Below are 6,802 nucleotides of genomic sequence, written 5' to 3' on the forward strand. Positions count from 1 at the left end.
ACCGGTTCTGTTTTACCCCAAACTTGGTCTTTAATAAAAAATCGTTGAAAAAGTCAACAACCCATTGACCCAGACGGTTGAACCGTTGACCTGTTGACCTACTCAGCAGTTTTGACATTTTTTATTTTTAATACTTTTTTTTTTATTTTTTAAAATTTATTTGTTAAAACGGGTCATTTATTTGAATCAGATGGTCAGACCATTAACCCAGAAATCGGTGGCCAGAACAGTTCCATTTCTGGGTCATTTTTTAAAACCTTGATGTAAATACACCCAACTAAAATGGTATTGTTGAGCAAAAATACAAGCATCTTTTGGAGGTTTTGAGACCTATTTGATTCTAGGCAGCACGTCCCTTACAATTTTAGGATAAATGCACACTAATTGATGCTTATCTTATTAATTATGTACCTTCTCCAATCTTATAAGGCAAGGCTCCCATTAAGGTACTATTACACAAACCTCCCTCTTATTTTCACCTTTTTGTATTCAATTAATTGTTTGTGTTGCTTGTGTTACTTATCCTTAAAGAACAAAAAGGATATCATGTGTATGATTTGGACCCTAAGATGATGTTTACTACTAGGGATGCTGTTTACAAGTCCCATTTCACTTTGAAAGAACACAATTTCGCTTATCACATTCCATCTCTGAGATTGTTATACCTTTTCCACTACAATCCGGTGACAATTTCATGTCTCGCTTTGAAACCACCTCTCCTGTATATTGTTATGCCTACTATCAATCCACTAGTCCCATTGTTGTTGTCTTAGCCTTCTAGGATTCATATAGGTTCATCAGATGCTTTGGTGCACAATGTTCAAATTCCCCATCTTGGTGACTACATCTATAATATACCTCATTCTCTTATCACTCCATCCTCTCATCCTAGCTCAACTCCCATGGCTCCTCGGCACCATTTCCATGAGAGCAAAGCCTTCCTTTGTCTATTGCTTTTTTTTTTTTTTTTTTTTTTTGGGATTTTGAGAGGGGAGCAAGTTGGTTAATGGGATTTTGGTTCCCATTGACCAAGAATCCCATGTTCATTTTTCAGATTAATGTGGGGACCAGGGAAAGTTTATTTTACCATCTTGTAGGTGGGTAAATAACTTTCTCACTTAGGAGGAAAGTTGCTAACACTTGAATGAGATGAAAATGCCCCTTTTAATAATGGATTTTTATGACTAAAATGACCATTACCTTATTTACCTAAGAAATAAAAGAACATGGATAAATACACTTACCTGAGTAAATAACTTACCGAAAAGCGAATGGGGCCTTAATTCCAACCCAACTTCGTTGCCTAGTAGGCCACCTATTTTATTTGATAGTCATGAATCCTAAGCTCAATTTCTCAGTTCACATTCTTGGTCAATTTCTCAATCACCATTGACAAGAGCATATGGATGCTACAATGCGCATCCTCTGCTACTTACGTTCTTCCCCAGCCCATGATTGTTATGGAAGGCTAAGAAGTAGAGCAGCACCATGATTGTTAGCCGAGGCTGAATACCAAGCCATGGTGGTTGCTACTTTTGAGATTCTTTGGCTTAAGTGTATCTTATGTGATCTTGGTGTTGATGTTTTTCAACCAATGCTGAATGCATCTTCATTCTAATACCCAAGTGACTTTGTATATAGTTAATAATCTAATTTATCACGAACAGACTAAACACATCAAGATTGACTATCATTTCATAGGAGAGCACATAACCAATACACACCATATTGCCACCTAACTGATTTGTTTATCAAAGCACTTAGTTTTGATCAATTTAGGCTTCTTTTGGCATCAGTCTGGCAGAGTAATTCTTTCATTTAGCATTCTAAAGAATGAGAAACGCATTTGGAAAGCACTCCCAAACATGACCTTAATAATTTAAAAAAATAAAAAAAACAAGGGCCTAAGACTACACAAACCAAGACAAACACACCCAACTAGCCAAATGCCCGAAATAGAACAAAAATACAACCTCGACCATCCCCACTACAAAGAAGAAAAAAAGCGGCCAAAACCACCAAAGGGCAGGATTACAAGAACGACCCAAGTTACGAGTCCAGATCTGCTTCTCAAACTGCGCAAATCTATAATATTTGCTCGGATTATGTAAATGGATTGAAATTGAATTTGGATCAATGGATATCATTTGCAGTTCTACAATGAAGAAATATCCCTACCATGAGCAAAGATATATAGTGGATGATTCACCAACTTTTTTGATACGGATACTGCTTTTAACAAAATGGACATCAAAATGCTTTTGAAAGCTTATCCAGCACAAGAAAAGAGTAGAGCTGCTACATGACGGGACAATACTTTGCATTTCATTGTCATGGAATAATGCTCAGATAACCAATAACCCTATGTTCATGTGCACAAAAAATTGCACCCAAATTTGGATTCAGATCTACCTTAAAATAAATGTAGTTGATTCTGTCCAGCTTTCACACATCAAAAAAGAAGTGCAACAACAAAGACAGATAAATCCAATGAAGCTGGGTGGTGGGTTGGGCGACGAATTGACGACTCTTGAATTGAATACATTTTTGTTGAACGAATATATGCTTTTTACACTTTTTTTTTTTTTTTCATTTAGGCCATGTTTGGAAGCGCTTAAAGAAATGTGCTTATTTGGGCGATGACCACACCATTAAACACTTATTAGTGTTTGAGAAATAAATCTGAAATAAGTGCTTATTTTAAAAATGAGGATTTATTTTTATGCCCAAATTTCTATGTTTTTTTAAGTGCTTATTGTATGAGCACTTATTCAAAATTTTCTCCAATAATTGTCCCCAGTGAATTTTTAAAATATCAATCATACCCTCTTAAAAAACAATTTTACAAAGGCACTTTTAGAAAAGTAATTTTATGAAAATTACTTTTATGAAAATACTTTTATATAAGTACTTATACGAAAGCACTTTAATAAAAAGTACCTTTATGAAAAAAGTGCTTTTGTTAAAACACTTCTATCTATCAAAGTACTTTGTATTTATTCACTTTGGATTGAATACTTGGAAAATTTGAAATAAAATGAATGACAAAAGAGTAACAGTTGCTTATTTAAGTACTTATCGGAGAAAAAGACCACCAAAATGCATGCTTATTTTTCAAAATAAGCACTTAATAAATTTGGGTGCCAAATGCAAATAAGTGCTTATTTGACTAAGCACTTGTTTTTAACATCTGCAGTCCCAAACATGGCGTTACAATTATTTGAATATAGAGTCTTCTTTAAATTAATGCCACCTTAATCTCTACTCTTTTCTTTTTTTCTTTTTTTTTTTTTTTCTCTACAAAGATAACGTATATCATCAATAAGATTAAATAAAGATATATCAGCGTTCAAACAGATTAACCAACCATTCAGGAACAGAGTGTAACGAGGCCTCTTCTCTCAACAAAGACTTAGCATGCTGAGCAACAGTATTTACAAACCTAAACCAGACATCATAACGGGCTTTTTTTTTTTTTTTTTTTTTTGAAGCCATCAGAATATGCATGTTTTAAAGCACATTGAATGGAGTCCAAAATATATTTACATGACCAAGGAAAGCCATTCGATTGGCCCAAAATAGCATTCACAGCCACGTGAGAATCAGATTCACAACACATAGATCTGGCAATGCCCCAGCCAATTCCTTTGTGCCAAAGAGCATTCAAGATGGCCCACAATTCAAATTCTAAGACACCAATTGGAGCCAAAAGTAGACCACTTTAATACGTCTTAAGAGTACTCACCCCTAAAAGCTAGTTATTAGAGGGAGGGAATTCAAGCACACACAACAGTATCCCATATTACTGATGTGAGATATCTCACATTAGCATCCCATTCTGTCAACATGGGGCAAATAAATCGTAACATTTACCTGCAAAACACTCACCCGATTACATTCCCAGAACATACATCGTTGCTAGAAATGAAACTACTTTATAATTAATCCTAAAAGCACTTCTGCTATGGGACAAGCACAATACAAAGGAAAGTTACAAGAGTAAGACCATTGATGCCGTCGAAAAATGCTCAAGTCCCTGAAACAGCTCAAATGTATTCTGTAAGGAGAATTCTCCGAGTCATAAAGTATGAATTGAATGCTAATTTGTCCCATATATAGGATTTTTAGGGATGCCTGTCAGAGTGTGCACGTGTCAGACATGACACTTTGAACTCTGTCAAGACACCTGTTACTTGAGCTGAGCCACGTAGTGCCCAGCTTGGACAAGGGATACTTTGGTGGAGCTCGAATAGGACACTTGGGATTCTGTCAAGACACTGTTACTCGAGCTCGGTCACATAGTGTTCAGCTCGGACATCTGTGGCCTGATTCAAACCAGCTGGTATCCAGTCAAGACACTTGGGCCTGGGCACCTAGATCCTAATCAATGCTACCCTTTAAACCACCTACAACATGCATTAACCACCTGACGACACATGCAACAAGATCATCAGCACGTAAGATAAATCTGCCAGGTAGCCTCTTTTAACCCTTTCTGCTTTTACTCTCAGAAGTTTTCCCAAACGCATCCTAGAAACAGTAAATATGAGATGGCAAATGAAGAGGAACTGCAGAAGCTATAGCAGCTTCTCATGTGTTATTGTAAGTGGGGGAAAATATGATAATTAGCATAATTATCAAACACACAGTTTAGGGTAGAAAGCACGCGCACTAGCCTCTATCTCAGACTCTCGTAAGCATGAGAGCTTTATGCGTGTTTTGGGCCGGGGAATGATGGATTAGAATACATTATAGCACCAATAGGAATGGGTTTTCATGGGAATTAAGATAACACTCAATCAAAGTAGAGTGAAGTGTGTATTGTTCAACCTTTTTTCTAAATCATGATTAATATGAATCAAAGTGTTATTTGCATGTTTCATGCTTCACTCTTTCGACAACCCGTGATTGAGCTAGCCAGAAATTGATCGCGGGTTGGACGTCCTTGGGTCCGATCTACATTGGGGAACAAAAACCATTTTCTTAGTTTATTTGACATCGATCTCAGATTCATTTGGGGAACAAAATGATAGAATGAAAGTACTCTGGCAACTTACCCATTGTCAATAGGTCGGGTCTGAGCTGGGTCCAGGTAGAATCGGAACTAATCTATAACAAGAAATATTAAGGATTTGGAACTGGACTTGATAGGGTTTGTAATTTTAGATCTAGAATTGAATCGACTGATTCTTGAAACAATCGAATCTGAATCGGTTCAGGGTTGGGTGGAACTGGTTTCAAATTAAACGGATAAGGATTGTGACAATGTATCAGGAAGTTCTTCGAACCAGAACCAACCCAATCAATTTGAGTCCATCACGTCTAAACCAACCCATTGACAATCTTAAATGGATTTGGTTCATTCTAAAAGGCTTGGTTCGGTTTAAAACCCGACCCATATTTTACAATAGGGTTCAAGGGTCGTACTAGGTGCCCTCTAGCTTTATTGGACGATTGACTGAAAAGAAAAAATATACATAATCATTGAAGGTTTAGTGACAAATCTAGAAAATTCTGAAATCTTAGACTGAACATTCAGTTGATTGTGGAGTGGTTTAATGACCAGAAGCAACTATCGTTTATGCTTAATCATTAATTTCAGAAGTTTTTTTGTCCCAAATATAATGATCATTAGATCGGATTTTACTCAAGCTCCAAGCAATGAAGCAATGTTTTCAGTCACAAGAGTCCGGATTGGTAGAAGAAACCTGAAAATCTCGTTAAGGTTGTATTTGGTATCTTTAGGCTCTCTTCATTTTTCGCAAAGTTACTTATTCGGGTAAATGTTTCCTAGGAAATACCTACTGCTGGTTGAATTGCACTTATCCATTTTTCTTTATTTCCAGGTAACTAAGATAATGACTGATTTATCCATATAAAAAGCCATTAGTTAAAGGAAAAATTTTGTTCCATCCAAATTTTGATAACTTTTCCCCCAGGTGTGGGAAAGTTACTTACCCACCTATGATATGGGTATCACTTACCCGGATAAATATACTCAGGCAAAATAAATTTTCCATAAACACCACATAAGTCTGAAAAAAGAGCATGGGTATCTTGGTCATTGAGAACCAAAATCCCATTAACCAACTTTCCCATACTCAAAATCCAAAAAATGAATGGGCCCTTACTGTTTCCACCTAAAATGTTTTGGATCAATTAAAACAAATTGGCATATGACCATTATTTGAACCTATTTATGGTTGAAACAAGTATTTTTGTATGCATGAAACTGATAATTGATATTTATAATTAGAGAAAATCTATGATGGGGAAAAGAAATGACATAAAAAGAGTTTTGGCCAATCAAAACCAACATATGAATTTTGATAAATAATACTTTATTCGCTATCATGTTTATGACTTCAGTTTATTGATCAATTATTTTTCAGATATGATCATATCTTTTCCATATCATAGTTGAATTGATGTTTCTTAATTAATCATTCTAGCTGAAGTGACAATGCATATATACATCTTTTATCAGTTTATATTAATCAACCCAACACTTCAGGTGGAAGGTGATGATTTGAATCATTTATCCTTCAGCCCATAGGAATCATCAAATAATCAAGAACCACAAAGCTTATAGGGTTGATCAAAGGAGATGTGTCATGATGATTAATTCCTTTAATTAATTTATACATCCAAACTACAAGTCATTAATTTAATTATAAGAACACACCCATAATAATCTAATCCTTCCCATAGAGTGATATAAAGCAAGGTTTTTAAAACTGATTCGGAGATCGAACTGATCAGGGGTTCGGCTCCCAGGTCGAACGGTCGGCCCGTTCTGACA

At 35.8% G+C, this 6,802-nt stretch overlaps 1 long non-coding RNA gene across 1 annotated transcript; it reads right to left on the reverse strand.

Moving 5' to 3' along the window:
• Nucleotides 1-3,400: 3,400 nt before the first annotated feature.
• On the reverse strand, nt 3,401-4,082 carry LOC148845833 (uncharacterized). Its single transcript, XR_016102537.1, has 2 exons — nt 4,007-4,082; nt 3,401-3,873 (listed from the first exon to the last, which is right to left on the reverse strand). It is a non-coding gene; the product is annotated as an uncharacterized LOC148845833 (long non-coding RNA).
• Between the last annotated feature and the right edge of the window lie 2,720 nt (nt 4,083-6,802).

The sequence above is a fragment of the Nelumbo lutea genome, chromosome 7, assembly GCF_056320005.1.
Source record: "Nelumbo lutea isolate HS-2025 chromosome 7, American lotus-T2T, whole genome shotgun sequence".
In the NCBI taxonomy this organism is placed as follows: domain Eukaryota; kingdom Viridiplantae; phylum Streptophyta; class Magnoliopsida; order Proteales; family Nelumbonaceae; genus Nelumbo; species Nelumbo lutea.